The following is a 17,870-nucleotide window of genomic DNA, read 5'->3' on the forward strand; positions in this document are numbered from 1 at the left end:
TGTTATGCTTTGACAAATTGTGTTTTTACCTTAAATTTTGAAATTTTAGTTGTGCACCACTGAGTGATATACTCAGCGATAGCTTCTTTATGCTGTCGCAGGAAAGGGAAAGGAGAAGGCTGCTGAGTGAGAGACTTGGAAGCAACATTTTGGTTTTGATTGTGGGTATATATAGTAGGTATACCTCTGTAATTTCCTTTTGATGTATTTTGTACCTATATGTATGGATGTACGGATATTGAGCAGTTTGTATTTAAAAGCACTGCATTGCTATCATATTTTGAGTTTGTAACTATTTTTTATTTCACTTTGAGACTTATGAAAATGTAACTTTTGCAATATTTATTCTATTACTATTTCCAATGAATGTTTACATGGAATTTTAACTATTCTCATGAAATTTTCCGTAACAGAATTGATAAGACAAAAAGCTATGATTTGTTTTAAAATCCCTTGTAGCATAACCAATGGGTTATCGGTAGGTGTAGTTCGGTAATTCATTAGGTATGCTACGGGAACATGTCATGCCTTACCAGGGATAAGGTGTGACATGTGTTAGTGGTATCAGAGCTTTGGTTTTATACAAGTTTTGAAATTGCATGTTTGAAAATTTTTGATAAGTACAACTGCTCAATTGTCATTATTGATATATATAGTGCATTTACATCATAAATATGGATTAATGGAGGGAAATCTCCTTGTGTTGGTTGTTTAGGGAGTAGAATTCCTTGTGATTTAATATGGAAGAGGGGGATCACACAGTAGAGCAATCAGTAGCAGCTGAGGTACAGGGGGAAGCCCCAGCTCCTCAGAATGCCAGTGGATCGGCTGCACCCATCCCACCCATGCAGTTTCCTGCTCAGTTTGCTCAGCAGATGGCTGCACTATTTCAACAAATGGCTGGTAATATACCAGTCCAAGCTCCTGTGCAAGCACCTCCAGTGCAACCACCATCCCCAGCCAGACAATATGATAAGTTCATGAAGTATGGGGCAACAGAGTTTAAGGGTACAATGGACCCATTAGAAGCTGAGCAATGGTTAGAACGGATGGAGAGGGTCTTCAAGAAATTGCACTGCACAGATGAGTTGAAGTTTGAATATTCAATTTCCTTACTGCATGGAGATGCATATGAGTGGTGGAAGACCATTCCCCACAGTTTGGTTGAGCGGCCAGTGCTGACATGGGATGACTTTCTAAGGGAGTTTAGACAGAAGTATGTTCTTGATACCTATGTGGATATGAAGTTACAGGAGTTTCTCAGTTTGAAGCAAGGGAACAAGATTGTAAGAAAAATTTTAAAATCCCTTGTAGTGTATTTAATGGATTATCAGTAGACGAAATTGGTAATTCATTAGGTATACTACGGGGTCATGTTATGCCTTACAGAGGGGTAGGGTGTGACAATATGAGTGAAACTTATTGATGTTCTGAATGAGAAAACGAATTTGAGAATATATATAAAGATAATTAATTATTTCACACAGGTGGGAAATCATCAAATTATTAAGAAATGAGGGGAAACTCTGTCAGTTTCTCTGATAAAATAATTAGATCTGAATTTAAATAAAATTTTATGTGATAACCAAGAATATAATGGGATAAGTTATGGTGTTCTGGTACACAGTGTGACATGCCTTGCTCGGCTACACTGTAGATGGTTGAGGGGTGTTACATAATTACCTTACAATGCTCTTTTGGGTTCATCTCTAGTTGATTAGGAAGTTTACCAATGACTTTGTTTGAAGAGGTTGCTTGCTGAGCAATTTGATTTTCAAGTATCTTGTTATGGGTGGCGAGTTGGTCCATTCTGGAAGCTAACTGTTTGATCATTTCATTTTATTGTTGCTGGTTTGCTAGGAAGCTTTCCATCATGGATTCCATAGTTGACCTTGACTCATGCTGTTGGTTCTGAGGGAGTAGCGGTGGCTATGTAATTGTTCTGAAATCCAGGGGGTGCAGATGGTCTGTCCCCTTGCTGTTTGTTTATTGGCTGATTCTGAGAATTTGACCATGAGAAATTTGGGCAGTTCCTCCATCCAAGGTTGTATGTATTTGAATATGGGTTGTGGGGTTGTCTCTAGTTGAAGTTCCCTCCATTATTCACATAGTTCATCTGTTTTATGGGGAGTTCGTTGAAGTTGTTGTACTCTGAACTCATGTATCCTCCTCTATAGCTATCATTATGTTGACTGTTCACCCCTATAGCATTGGCCTGCATTTTATCAAGCCTCTTTGTGAGCTGGTCAAATTGAGCATTTATCATGCTTTGGGCATCCACTTCTAGGATTCCTGTTGTTCTCCTTGTATTTCCCCTTTCATTCGACCACTCATAGTTGTGATATGTGACCCTTTCTAGAAGTTCAAGTGCTTGATCCACTGTTTTCTCCATCAAGTCACCTTCTGCTGCTGAATCTACTATGCTCCTTGTAGAGAGCAATAGCCAATTATAGAAGTTCTGAACCAGGAGACAATCTTCTATACCACGGTGTGGGCATTCTCTCTGTAGGTCCTTATATCTCTCCCATGCATCATAGAGTGATTCACTTTCCCTTTGCCTAAAGGTGTTGAGTTCAACTCTCAACTTTGTAGTCTTTGCAGGTGGGAGTACCTTACTCGAAAAGCTTGTGAGAGGTCCTCCCATGTGGTGAATGCTCCAGCTGGTTGAGAAAGTAACCACTTCCTTGCTCTATCTCGAAGGGAAAATGGAAATGCTCTGAGTCTTATGGCTTGATCAGAGACTCTATTCATCTTGAATGTGTCACAAAGGGCAAGAAAGCACTAGAGGTGATAGTGCGAATCTTCTATTGGTGAACCCCCAAACTGGGTCTGTTGGATCATCTGGAGCCATGCCAGTTTTAATTCAAAATTGTTGGCATCCACTGTGGGTCTTATAACACTAGGTTAGAATCCTTGTATGGAGGGAGCTCCGTAGTCCTTCAAGAGTCTCAGCCTGTTGTTATTATTGTTGGCCATATTTGGAATTTCTAGATTCCTTTAATCTTATCCTTCACGTTTCCTCTCCCTCCGGATAGTTCTTAGAGTTCTGTCTATCTCTGGATCCAAATCAAAGACTTCTTCCTCTGGTCTTGTTCTGGTCATGTACCAAACCAATCACCTGAGAAAGAGTAAGAGAATAAAATAATTTAAACAAAATTGAACAATAAATGAAATTGCCTAAATCAGCTAAATTACTTATCACCTACTATTACTAAAATTAAAATTCTCGAGCAACGGCACCAAAAACTTGTTTACTGGTTTTTTAACCACCGTAAGTGCACGGATTGCTAATAAGTAATAAAGTGATGAGTGAAGTATCGTTCCTACTAGGAATTTAATTAGCAAGTACCAGGCTACATAGCAATTTTGACTGTTTAGGCTACTGAATATAGATGGAGAATGAGTTAAACCTATTTTAGATGCTAAAAGTAATTTTTGAATTAAACTATTTATAAAAGCAATTCCAAAATTAAGATTTCACACTACAACCTTACTATGGATTTTAATCTTGTCCATTCATTGGATTGAGAATAGTTTCTTTGATGGAAATTAATCCTAGGATATCCTATGTCCTCTCTCAAGGCACTTAAGGTGTATTTCAATTAACCTAAACCCTACTTTCATGGTGATCAAATAAATTAAAATCCTTTAAGATCTATGATTAATTTTGGAATTCCACAAAGGTATCATCTTATCTCTAGGATAGATTTCCTAGGTTTAAGATCTCGATTTTCTAATATTAATCTTCACCTTTTAGTCCTTCAATTAATATCTGCAATTAATACTAAGTGGGCACCAACACATAGCATGCATTAAGATCAGAAAAAGTTGAATCAAAGAACTAAACTCAAATCCAATAAACAAAACTCAATATTTATCCATAATAACAATTGCAAATATTACTCTCCTAATTCGAGAATAAAGGAATTACTCACTCATGGTGAGTTCAACAAACATGGAGAAAATAAAATAAAAGAACATAAAGAGTTTGTTTAGAGAAATAGAACAAAAAAACCTAAGAGGAATGTAACACCCCTATTTGCATAGCCTGGTACATTTCACTGTTCCGGTGACCGTGTTGGTCCGGACAATTAAGGGGATTAGAACCACGTCTAACACACCTAGTTAAGCCCAGAATGCAAATAATTAGTAATTGCCAAATAGTTAAGTATAAATAAGAAAAACAGAACATAAGAAATTAAATGAGCCGAGAGTCACAACAATGGGTGACCTTTTCGGGAATGACTGCGAGGTCAGTCTAAACTCAAATTTCGAACCGTAAAATGTGACGCTACGGTCCATAGGACTATTGCGAACACAGTAAAAAAGAGAAAATCAAAGAAAAGAATTATTAAGCAGGTCAAATAATTAGGTCAGAGATCCGGAAGAAATATTGAATTACTTGCAAACTGGATCAAACCGGCCAGGGGTAACTTGGTCAATTCACCCTTAGAGCTGACTCCTGACCTAACTGTCCAATAAAATTTGAGAAAAGAAAATTTCGAGACCAGGAATTAAATTAAAGAATTAATGGAAAAATAAATGAAAAAAAAAGGAAAAAGTGTTATTACATCACTTGGATGACATCATGGATGATGTCAAAATTTATTTAATTTTTTTTCCTACAAATTTGGACTAAGTCAAATAGCTAATTAAAGATAAAAATAACATAAAAAAAAAAAAAAAGAAATCACTCTCTTCTTCTTCCTAAACTAGCCACCCATCTCTCTCTCATTTTTCTTTCTTGAAATCTCCATGGAAGCTTGGCTCAATCTTCACAAACCCTAATCTAGCCATAATTTCCCAAAGATTTCTTAAGTAAATCTTGTCCTCGAACCTTGATTCATCTATTGACAACAAAAATAAGAGGAAAGAAGTGGAATTTAGGAAGAGAGAAAAGCCACACAAAGAGGTTAGTTATCAATTCTTTGATTTCTCTTTATATTCATGCATATCTACTTGATTTAATTTAGATTTGAGGGAAATAAAAAAAAAATAATTGTTGAGAGACCAAAAATTCATCCAGCTAGGGTTAGGGTTTGATATGAATGGTTATTTGAGGTGAATTAGGTGTGTAGAACATGAATGCACACTTAAAATTGCATTAGGTTGAGCTTTGTGTGTAGCTAGGGTTTTGAGCATGTGAAAAATTAAAGAAAAACTTGAGAATTGGCCAAATGATGTTATTGACCTTATTTGAGTTGAGAAATGGTCAATTGTGACCATTTGTGATGTGTATGAATTGTTGGAAACAAGTTCCAATTTGGATTGGTGAGGGTCAATTTGCAGGCAGCTTGACCTAGGTCCCTTTCAGGGACCAAAACTAAAAATTTATCAACCCAACTGGTGTGAGGCCAATTGGGAATGAAACTAGACACAAAATGACACATTTTTCATTTAGAATCATGCTCAGAAAGTGACCATAACTTAGTAAACAATTAGGTTAAATCCTGATTGAACACACTGACCTGTACAAAAATGACTAAATGAACAGTAGTTACGTAAATGACCATAACTTGGTTTAGGAAGGTCCAAATGACCTGAATTTTTACCAGTAGAAAGCTGAGACATAGCCCTACAACTTTCTGAGGAAAACAAACCCAAATTTTTTACCATAACCTATTTGAAAATCCACCTGCAGTCAACCACAAAAATTGCCAAAATCCAGAATTTGCCCAGAATTCTAAGTAACACAAAATCCGGCCAGCCATGTTCAAATGGCCATAACTAGGGCTACAAAACTCCAAATGGAGTTATTCAAAAATGGAAATAAAGTAAAGACAATAAGGAAAAACTTCTATGAAGAAAACTTAGCCAAATTACCACAGCAACATGATCAATGGAATAATGCAAAACAGGGCACCAAATATGAAATTTTGGAATTTCACCTAAGAGACTTAAGATTTGAGGAAAACAACCAAAACCAACAAGTTAAGTAACCAAAATGTGGTTTATGGGTGAAATTAGAATTCTCATAACTATTAAGCATTAGAAAGTCAATAAATTGACTTGAATAATATCTTGAATAGTAACCCCAAAATACAAATTTCAAAGAATGTCAAATTAAGCATATTAAAGTTAGATTTGAAATTATTTTTGGACTTATGATAATTTATGGTACTGAAACACTGTAAAATTGTGTGTTTCAGTGGAAAAGAATATCGAGAAAGAATCCGAAGCATTGAGCCAAAGCCAAGAGGAGACTCATATAAGGTTTGTGCACAGCATAAACATTCTTTAAAATTTCTTTGCAAAGTGCATAAAATGATTTGTGGTTTATTTATATTGCAAAATAATGATTAAAATGTACACTGTGTTTTTGATCTAAATTATTGGAAATTTGATGATATGTGATTTAATTGTCAGTAAATATTTGATAAATTGATAAGAGAGTTTTAAAACCATAGTGTCATGACCATATATTTGAATGTCTCACTAGCATGACTAGTGGGAGAAATTAGTTTTGAATTTTGATTCCTTCTCTAGCTGAAGTGTTGAGGTGTGTGCCAGTAGAAGAAGAAATTTGAATGGATATCCATATATTTGAGCTAACTAGCCTTGTGATTTCTCATAAGCCTTCGGCTATTGAGATGAATATGTTTCGAATGGCATGATATAACTGTGTGACTTTATGAAATTGATTTGAGAATTTCTAAATGAAATTGTTGGACTAAAAGTTTATAAATCATGTTTTGCATATGTCTTTCATTTTCAACAATGTTTTTGAATAAGTATGATTTGAATTATGCATAAATGTTATTTTAGTATGTTACGCACCACTGAGTCATAGTACTCAGCGATGGCTGTTATTGCTATCGCAGATGTAGAGACTAGAGGAGCAGCAGAGTGAGCTGCTGAGGATCTTGGAGCCACCTTTTCTGAAGTTCTGTCGGGTATATTTTATACCCTGATTGTAATATTTATTTCGATGTATATAAATGTATGTACAAGTATAAATGGTCATGAGCAGTTGTATAAAGTTTGTAATAATATTAGTTTGGATTTTCCAATGTAAATTTTGGGTTAATGAATGTAAATTGTTTTAACTTTAATGAATTATTTAGTATTATTTTTTATGATATTTGAATTGAAAATTATGTTGAAATTTTGGAGTTTGGGAAAAATTGATGTTGAGTTTGTTGTGGTAGTGATGGATTTGATGAAAAGAATTATAGGAAGTATTTTTTGCAGGTTTTTGAAGAACTATTTTTCACAAATATAGACGGCACTCTGCCGAAATTTTTCTAAACTTTGCAGACAAATAAAAATGGAGAAAAATTATAACTAGTTTTCAAACTTTAATTAAATGTTTTTAATACCTATTAGAAAATGCTCACCACTTATAAAAAGTAAAAAAATGATTTTAAAATCCCTTGTAGGGTACTTAATGAGTTAACGATAGGTGAAGTTCGGTAGTTCATTAGGTATTCTACGGGATCATGTTATTCCTTACGAAGGGTTAAGGTGTGACAAGGATTGATTTCAGTCTTAATCCTTGTGGAACTTCGGCTGAGGATTTCCCTTCTGTGCTGGTGTTATACTCTTCAAAATGGCTGTGGAGGATGCAAGTATGAAAAATGATAATCCTTCTGAAAATTCCAAAAAGCTCTGCAAAAAGGTTAAACTGAAGAGAAGAGCCCCTTTCTGTTGTCGATTTCTGCTTCTATTTATAATAACTGGCCTAGGTTTAGGTCTTTAGAATCCCAAACGCATTTGGAGTCTATTTGGAGTGTGTAAACAAGAGCTAGAATTCGGATTAGGAAACTGGCTATCGCATGGTACACGGCCCGTGTATCACTACATGGCCTAGGGCCGTGTAACTTACTGGAGCTGAATGGTTGCATCTTGCATTGTCACGAGAGTTTGCACAGGTCTGCGCTGGGTATACAAGTCTGGTTACACGGCCTGTGTTCTTCTATTTTTAGAGAATTCTCTAAGCTTATGCCCGGCAGAAACTTACACGGGTCTCCATAGCTTACACGGGTTTGATTACACGACCCGTGTACTTTTGCTTCTTCTTTGGCTCTCTGACTTTCTTCTGGCAGTAGGTTACACGAGTATGTGGCTTTGCTTACACGACCCGTGTACTTTGTATCAGTAGCTTTTCTCAATCCTTTGACCTTTCCAAGTTTCCTTCCGCACTCCTATGCCCTGGAACTTCACCCAAATACCTAAAAAAATGCAGAAAAAATGGAATTTAGAGATTAGAAATGGAATTTATAGAAGTTAATGAAATTAATGGTTAAACATGAGATTACAATTCTAAATGCTATGAAATACTATACAAATGTACTTAAAAACTTCTATATAATACAAGTGTATCAAACCCTTCGAGATAAGACCAGGACTACTCTAATCGGATGCTGTTTGGAAAAAATCAATCATTAAACTACCTAAATGGATCGGTGAGATTTTCAAACTTTTTCGATTCTCGTAAATTAAGTATAATTGAACAATAATTATTAACACCTTATGGGCTTTGTTTAGGTGCGATCAAATTGGCAATAACTCACAAGCACCCAAGACCGAGATTTCAACCCAATCCGGATGTCTAGTAGGCCGTCTTGGAACATGATCAATATTTCATTCATTCCCTATGATTTTAGACATTCTAGATGTGTTCCAGGTAGCAAAATTTGCAAAGGTAAACTCAAGCTCAACTTGTGTAGTTTTATCTAATTCTAGGCTAGCTAATTAATTTGTAAAATATTCTTAGCATGCTAAAAATAATTAAAATAAATTGTATGGACTTTAAGATAAGGAGAAGGAACTCCAAGAATATTTTTGTAATTTTTGGAGCATTGAAAATTATTATTTGGACTGTAGTGGAGTTAGGGACTCAATCTAGAAAATGGAGATCTAGACTTAAATTAGGTTTCTTGTAAAAAATGGAGATCTAGACTTAAATTAGGTTTCTTGTAGGCCCCGAATGGGTATGATAATCATTGCTGTGGGCTTGAGGCCCTGTGTGCTGCTATTGTTGAGTTTTCTTACAGGGGGTTAGGTCAAGTTACATAGGAGACTTTACCAAAATTTTAGCCCGGCCTTAGGATTTATTCTTGCTTTTGTAATTTAACATAACTAATAATTTTAGTCAGTCAATTAATAGAGGTTAGCATATCTATAAAGGTAATTGAAGCCAGCCATCTTTTTCTTCTAACTAGACTAGCTACAATCGGGTTGTTAGCTTTGTGAGTCGGATATTGATTATTTTTATAATTTAAATATTATTTATATTTTTGGTATGCTCATGCATTTATAAATGTGTTTACCTAATTAGTTAAATATATTAAAGGCATTTTTGTTACTGCATGTTAATTATTGTTAATTATTTGTGTTTGTCACCTTGAGGATAATTTGGAGCTCTGTGTTATATATATATATATATATATATATATATATATATATATATATATATATATATATATATATGAGATGGATATGAGTTGGATGTGAAGGAGTGGAAGCGTGATTATTGGACATTAGAACCTTGAATTTTAAAAATTATTTCTAAGGTTACATGCACCATACCAAGTATCTTATGAACCTAATCAATTTCCAATGCCCAATAGCATACTAAAACATATTTTAGCATGCATTAAAATTTCATTTGCCATTAAAGATTATGAATTAACATTTAATTCAACTAAACTCTAACTGAAAGAGGGATTTTTAGATACTAACCTCTTGATTCACAATTGATGCAATTTAGGATGTTCTTAGGACCCCAACTGTTGTCCCTATAGTTTGTCCATCACATGCACACACCAAAGTAGCAATGGCAGCCCCTAGATTTGCTTCTCAAGCCTTATCAACCAATTATGAGATGGGGATTATGCTTTGTGAAGGTTGTATGAATGTATTGGGTGTTAGAAACACTTTCTAATAATTTAATTCAAAAGGAAATCTAAGTTTTTCCCCTTGAATCAATTGAGAAATTAAAGAGGAGAGGGAGACACCATGTTGCCGTCCCATAAAAGAGAAAAGAGAGGTGGGTTGATTTTTCTTTATAAGCTTTCTTTATATACTTAGGTCAAACCCTAACTCCCTTGCCACATGTCACCACAAGATCCCATCTTCTTATTATTTGATTTAATCCTATGAAGCCATGTGTCAAGCTCTATTTAAATCATAACATGTGGTCTTCCATCATAGGAAGACACGTGGCAAGATCATATGGAGCCATGTGTCACCATCTCATGGTGCCACATGTCACCAAGTAAAAAGATCAATTTGCCCTTACTCTTTAATTTGAGTTCTCAACCTAAAATTATAATTACTCCTCTTTAAATCAATTTATATCAAATATAAATAAATAAATTAATTAATCTCCATTAATTAATTTCTCATTATTAAATTCATATTTAATCAAATTAAATATAAATTGAATTTATACTATACATTCAATAACCTAGATTTAGTTTCAAGTCATGTTAGGGACTTTGCAATCTTATTGCAAAATAAACGTCTTTAATTAATCAATTAAATCTCATTTTAAATGTTGATTAGCTTGTGTAGATGCGTGATTGACTAGGCTCATTACTTATTGGCAATGAGAAATGATATTAACTCTTAATATCATTAGAACTCTTTCTTACCATAAATGATTTCTCTAAATCATTTCAGGCATATCATAGACCATGGTTGACACCTAGCATGGTATGCCATGGCCACCCAATCAACAATAAAGAATACCTTAAATGAACCTTTAATCATATGTTACCATGCACTAGAATATCTTTGTTACAAAATCCCAATTAGAGCTGGAGTCATGGTTAATGTCAAACCCCAGTTGCTATGAACATAATATTCACTTTTAATTCTAGTTCTTGATTAATTAGATTTTCTTGTCAGGAACTCTTTTTTGACTAAATCTGTTTGTCCTGGCCAGGAACAAAAAACATCAAGAATAATTAAATAAACATAGGATTTTATCCCTATTTACTTAGGGTAACGGATTCCATCTTGATCAACACCTATCTCCATATATAATTAGTACGAGCCAACACATGCCCATATACCCATACACAGTACAAGTATGAAAGCAATATCAAACTCAAACCACCTATATATAAAATAACTGTGTTATCTCAGGTCTAAAGATTATATGCACTGATATGATATATGACAATGCATTGACAAGAGTAAACTCCATGTGCTTATCATAAGCATCACTGGTTCGGCCTACTTATCAAGTATAAGTGCCTATCATATTTGTTATGTGGCATGAGATTCACCACTCCATCTTATTTATATCTCATATAAATACCTTGGGAACAAACATGATTATAATCTTTTTGGATAAGTCATGTCCTTTGTGAAGTATCCTCAATTGTGAAACAATTTATGATACTTATTGCTAGAAATACTGTCACTCATATTCTTAATAACTTAAGAATAAAATTTCTAATAAAATATCAATGGACCTTTTCTATTACACATAAATATATTATGTAAATAAAAAAGTGAAATTGCCTTTTATTAATAAAAATATGTACAAGATAAATATAAAAAAATATGCTCTAGGGCATACTACTAACAGGACGGTAGATGTGGCTTGAGCTAGTCTTGCTGGGACCTTATTCTTATGGATATCGTAAAGTTGGGGTGAGGCACGGCTTTGAGAGGTATCTCATCAGCCCCTACACTTGAATTTAAGTGAAAGTTCAGCATGAGTTGAGCTTGCTGGTAAGGCTTAGATTAAGAGAGCTATTATAGGGGATCAGCTCTCATATTTATGAATTGATGTGATACAATAAGTGCGTGCATAGCTCCAAATTATCTTCTCATGTGAGTTTTGAGTGAATTATTTTTTATAACTGTTAGATGTCCATTTCATGGTAGGATTACACTAATTTTAGATAGTTATAAAAATTGCATCTATAATCAATATCTAAACTCTCTAAGTCGAATACTTATTCCTGTTTAATATCTTTTTCCAGGTTGCACAAGGAGTAATTTTATTTCAGAGTCTAACATGTATTTTTCTTCGCAAGTTATAGTGCCTATTAGTTAGTAGCTTTTGTTATGTTTATTATTTAATTATTTAATTTTTTATTATTTTACTCTTAGAACGTCACTATGACTCTAATAAATATTGTATTCATTGATATTAATGAATGAATTAAATATATTGGATACCAAGGTTGAGTTGGGCTCCTCAAATTTTTATACTATGTGTTGGGTCGACTCGGACTCCTCAGATTGAGTTATATTATTTTTATAATATTTTATCTTGCATGTTGGGCCTTAAGATTGGGTCTGGTTATGGGGTTTGGGAATAATAAAACTTACTATGGGTTTTAGAGGCTTTACACAGGCCCAAGTCCTAGTGCCAGTTTAGCCCATGGGTTTGTATCATGAAAAAGTTGGTATTAAAACTTAGACTCATGGGAATTGTTGTCTTTGGTTTGTCACATGTAGACTATAGGATCTTGTTTTGTCTTTCTCTGTAATTGCTTGCTTCTAGTTTTAGCATTATCCCTAGAGTAGCATGCTTTGGGATGTGTCTAGTGTTTCAATTCTCATGGGGCACTAGGGATATAAATTTGAGCTAGTGATATATACCCTAAAGAATGATGTGATAAGTCAAAGTAAGGCCATGTGGTGTGCCTAGTTAATGTGAGACATGAATACATAAAGTGAATTATGGTAGTATAGCCACCCTAAGTGATGCCGTGAGTACCACTGTGACTATTGTTAATAGACTACCTAGTCAAGCCAAGTTTATGGTATTAGTGGAGTGTTTTATCAGGACATGATTTTGCATATGGGTTATATAAAGGTGCAAAGGGATAGAGGTACACCTATACAATTCTCTCAATATTTGTGCTATAAGTTATAGATTATAGTATCAACATGGGATTATTGTGTAGAGCTATGTGCATCTCCATGGTATTCCATAATGAGGTTTGCAGATAACTCTTATTTTTGTACAATTGTGCTTTAACAAAATTTTGTTTCTACAAAGGAGTTAGAAAATTTCTAGTTAAGGTTGAAAGCCCTTGAAAAAGATTGTCAAAATTCACAGTTGGGTATTAACCAAAGTGAGTGACTCAGTTATCCTAGCTTGAGCATAATGCTATAGCAGGAGTTGCCACTGGATTAGAGGTTTTAGTTTCATTGGAGTGTAATGTGCACCTACTAAGTGAGACCATCTGGTCTCCAATATAGGATCTTGGATAGTTTGGTATTATGGTTTATGTTTTGCTTAAAGCTTAATAAAGATAATACTCCTTATGTAACGGTAGAGTGCATAGTATATCTTTACTCTTTAATGAAGATAGGAGCTAGGAATAATGTTCACAACATATGAAGTGAGGTTTTAGGGAAAGATTACAGTATAATAGGAGAGATAAAAGGTAGCTACTAGTGTAGTGACCTATGGAATGATGTTCTAGATGGGACTATGGTGTGATAAAGAGTTATTGGCTCAAGTACCCTAAAAAGGATACAAGTTCCACTATAGGAGTCATAAGTGATCAAATCATGAAAGATGGGGTTCCTAACTCATTAAATGGAACAAAAGACGAGACCCCTATAGATTCCCTCTTCAAGGTAGTTGAGGGTATAAATTCCAAGATCAGAATAGACAATGGTGAAAGGTCATGACAGATAGTGTGTGGGGTAGTTAAGGTTCAATAATTGGAGAGTGAAAGGCTCAAGTACTAGTGAAGTACTAATTAGAGTGGTCAAAGGACCCATTTTGAGTAACACATAGGTGTAGATAACCTGGCATAACACTAAAAGGATGTAGTTATTTAGCATAACTATCAAGTCAGAGAGAAAAATAAAGTTAAGGAGTAGAGTAGTAAAAGTTTTATTCTGGGTAAGATAAAAGGAGATGGAATAAAGAAGAACTTGAAAGGCTAAGAATAAAACAAGATTAGGAAGAATGAAGTCAAGATATAAGTAGGCTAGGTGTTATTATGGTTAAGGTAAATGAGATGAATTAAAATGCAAGGTTAGAAGGCCCAAAATAGGATCACACCAATGAGAATAGTTTACAAGGTATAGAAGCGCAAGATGCGGGTTATAGGTGGGTAGTGTTAGGAGCTAAAACATGGAGCTTAGAGTTGCAAGATCAGGATCAACCTTTACCTGTTCCCTGTTCCCACGGTGAAATAGGTGGCAAAGGGACATGATCCTTTTGCCTATCAGAAATATCAGGATATTAGGTAGGGAAATGCAATAAGAGCAAGCAAAAGTTAAAAGGTATGTAATGGTATCTGAAATTGTCCTATCAGGTAGAGAAGTAAAGCTAGTAAGTGGTAAGTTACTTAGGCATGATGAAAGAAAAGAACGATGAATAGTGGCACATAGGCTTTAGGTTAAATGGCAGAGATGGTGAGATGATGGTCTAGAGGTTATTATGAAAAATTAAGCAAATATTTTCAGTGTAACCAATAAAGTCGCTTGTGCAAAAGCATTAATAACAAGATAGCAGAAGGGAATAAAACAAGAAGAGATAAGTTTAAATGGTAGGTATAAGGCACTAAAAAGTAAAAGAATCAAAGTACCAACAGTACATAAGATTGGAGCTAGTTATGGAAGATTCTATGAGTGAGAGGTATCTTCTAGAATACAACAGGAGATAAAGGCATAAGGTAAATGGTGATAGGTATGAATTATAGCTAGAGTATAAGCAGATATCGTAAATTATAAAATGATATATCAATCGAGATAATGGCACAATAGAGGGTTAGTAAGGTTAATATCTTATAATAAGATCTCAATAGTAGCAAAAAGATGATGAAATTGATAAGGAAGGTTAAGATATCTGGGTAAAATTGAGGCTAAAGTTTGGAAAATTGTGGGTAGTAGATATGGCTATATCAAGGAGAATGAACATATAAAGTGTCTTATATAGCTTGTGATAGAACACACATTTACCACTGTCATGTTATTTCAGGTGAAACAAATAGGTTTAAGGGCCCCTATCTAATCATGATGAGCAATTTCCTATAAAAGGTATTAAGGGACGATGATGTTCTAATAATCAAGTTGGGAAAAGAGGTATAGAAAGACCATTTCTTGGTGAATTGCATGTGTTGAATAATGTAAATAGCATGTTAATACTATAGTGTTATATTATAAGAAAGATGTGCTAGTAGGAGGCAATCACATAGTATTCTAAAAGTAATAGAGCTAGCAATTGAGCTATGACTAAGAAATGAAAAAAAAAAAAAAAAAAGGTTAAGGTTGATAATGATGGAATGGATACTTCGAAAGAAGAAGCATAAAGGTGAGAAAAGATAAGGTTAAGGACAGGCAAGATGGACAAGTAACTACTATTAGTATTATAAGCTCAAAATTTGAAACAAAGGTTAAAGAGGAAGAACAACAGGTTGAAAAGATATCAATAGTAGCAGGAATAAGAAAGAGAGAGCAAATAAGAGTTAAAGGAAAGAAAAAAAGGCTCGAGAAGAGTTAGTTATAAGGATGAGAACAAGGAGGAATAAGCATGCAAGGGACACAATCTAAGTGACAATGTGTTAGAAAGTATGTCAAACAGTAAGAAGTTTCAGGTTGAAGTTAAGAAATTCTCATTCCAGAGAGGAGATCTAGTTCACTTTCCCTATGTCTATAGATGTTGTAGGAAACGTTTAGCACTTGGATGGAGCTCTACATAGCTTGTACAACTACCTCAATAGTGACATAAGATAGGTTAGAAGTTTGTAGTAACAAGGAATTAAGAAGAAACATAGGCATTGAGCAAGGAGAAAGTCTTTTTAAAGCACTAATAGCCAACAGAATTAGCGGTGATATTGGGTAAGGTGTGTAAAAATAGTTACTTTAGAAAGGAACTTCATAAAACATTGCAAAGCAAGGAGTTTGAGTCGTATAAAGATTGATAATATGAGGGAATAAAGGCTAGAATTACAAGCTACTACATCATAGTGTAATGGAAGCATAGTGAGTACCAGAGATGTTAGAAAAAATTCAACAAGTAATTAGAGGTAAGAGTTTCGATATGAAAGGATAATGACATCTATGACACTACAGTAGAGTTATAGAGCAGTAGAACGTGTTCGATAGTGTAACACCCCTAAGTTCGATAGTGCGTTATGCTGCTCCAGTGACCAGTGTTGTCCGGATAGCTAGGATGCCTAGAACTACACTTTGACCTGAGGGAGGAGACATAAAATAATGAAATACAAGAAAAGAAAATACAAGAAAAACAAAGGAAAAATAATAGCAAAGAAATGTGATCAAGTTAAACGAGCTGGGAAACCTAACGATGGGTGACCGCACTGGGAAGTCGCGGCGTGGACCGTTGACTAGCCCTGGACTGCGGGGAACCCTGGAAAACATTTTTAGGACTTAAATAGAACCTTATTGAAGAATAAATATCATTAGAAAGATAAAAAAAAAAATTAAATAATTAGTACAAAAAAAAGTGAGAAATCGAAAAACAGACAAAATACGGTGTTACCGAAAAATCGGGAATGCCACCCGAACAGGGGCATTATGGTCATTTGACATCCCGAAGTGTCTTTTGACCTAAATGTCCATTAAAAATAAATAATATTACACTTAGAAAATGAAATGAAAAATTAATTTGGTGGTACCTAAAGTAAATAGCTAAAATCATGGGTTAATGTGGGATTAAGTGAACAATTAGATTATTATATGATTTAAACCTAGTTAGTGGACCACTATAGGATTTATTAAACACTAAATGGGGCTGATGTAAGTCCACTATCTCCAGCAGCAACTTCATCTTCCCCATTTTCCCATCCAAGCCGAAATGAAGAGGTGAAGAATCCACCATTAACGTTTTCATGCAAGCTCTAATAACTCTCCATTTTCAACTCCAATCCCTTAAGTGGTTTCATGAAAGTTTGTCTACTCATCACAAGGAAGAGTTTGATACCAAATTTGAGAGGTTTAAGCAAGGTTTAACAAGCTCCAACCATAAGGTAAGTTAGTGTTTTTGAAGATAGCTTTGTTAAGTTTTGTGTGCATGTTATGGGTATTGGTTTTGTGAAGGAAAATTTTGAGTTTGAAGAGTTATTGTTGTGTTCATTTTGGACAGCCATGGAGTCATGTATTTGATGAGACATTTGTGCATATATTTGATGAGAAATGGTGTTGATCATGATGATTTAATAACCTAGTGAATTACTTCATATTTATATGGTGATTTTTGGCACTTGGATGAGAATTGATGAATTGTAGGGCAATTTGGTGTTGAAGAAGATTTCGGCAGCTTGGGGACACTTGAATAAATGTATGTATTGATGGAAGTGTTGGCAGAATGTTGACATAGAAGAATTGATGAATGTGTATGTAAAGTAGTAGTGGAAATTATATGTAATGATTAGGTGTATTTATGTACATATATTGCTAAATTTGGACTTTGTGGTTTAGGGTTGTATTTGATGTATTGAGAATGTTTGTATTCTGTCCAAATTGACCATAGTAAGAAGTGATAAATGAATATGGAATGGTATAAAATCAGAATTGGGTATGGGGATTTAAAATAGAGCAAGTTAAATGTGTGTTTGAATTGGGGTTTGAAAGGCATATAGAGGGCAGTGTACATTTTAGCCAATAAGTTTAAATGTGTAACCTCAATTGGTATGAGACCAACTGGAGGTGAAACTAGGCACAAAATGTGCCAACTTTCATTGAGAAAACATACCAAAATTCTGCTTGCAAGGTGACCTAAAAAAATGACCAATTCGGATTAGGTGCAATTAGGACCTGAAAAATGACCAATTGGGCAGCAGTGAGTGTTTAGGCCATAACTCACTCAAAACAGGTCCAATTGACCTGAAATTTTAACCATGAATAGCTAAGACCCATACCTACAAGTCTTATGAAGACACCAAAACCCATAAATGACCAGAAGCAAGTCAAAAAGC

The sequence above is a fragment of the Hevea brasiliensis genome, chromosome 16, assembly GCF_030052815.1.
Source record: "Hevea brasiliensis isolate MT/VB/25A 57/8 chromosome 16, ASM3005281v1, whole genome shotgun sequence".
In the NCBI taxonomy this organism is placed as follows: Eukaryota; Viridiplantae; Streptophyta; class Magnoliopsida; order Malpighiales; family Euphorbiaceae; genus Hevea; species Hevea brasiliensis.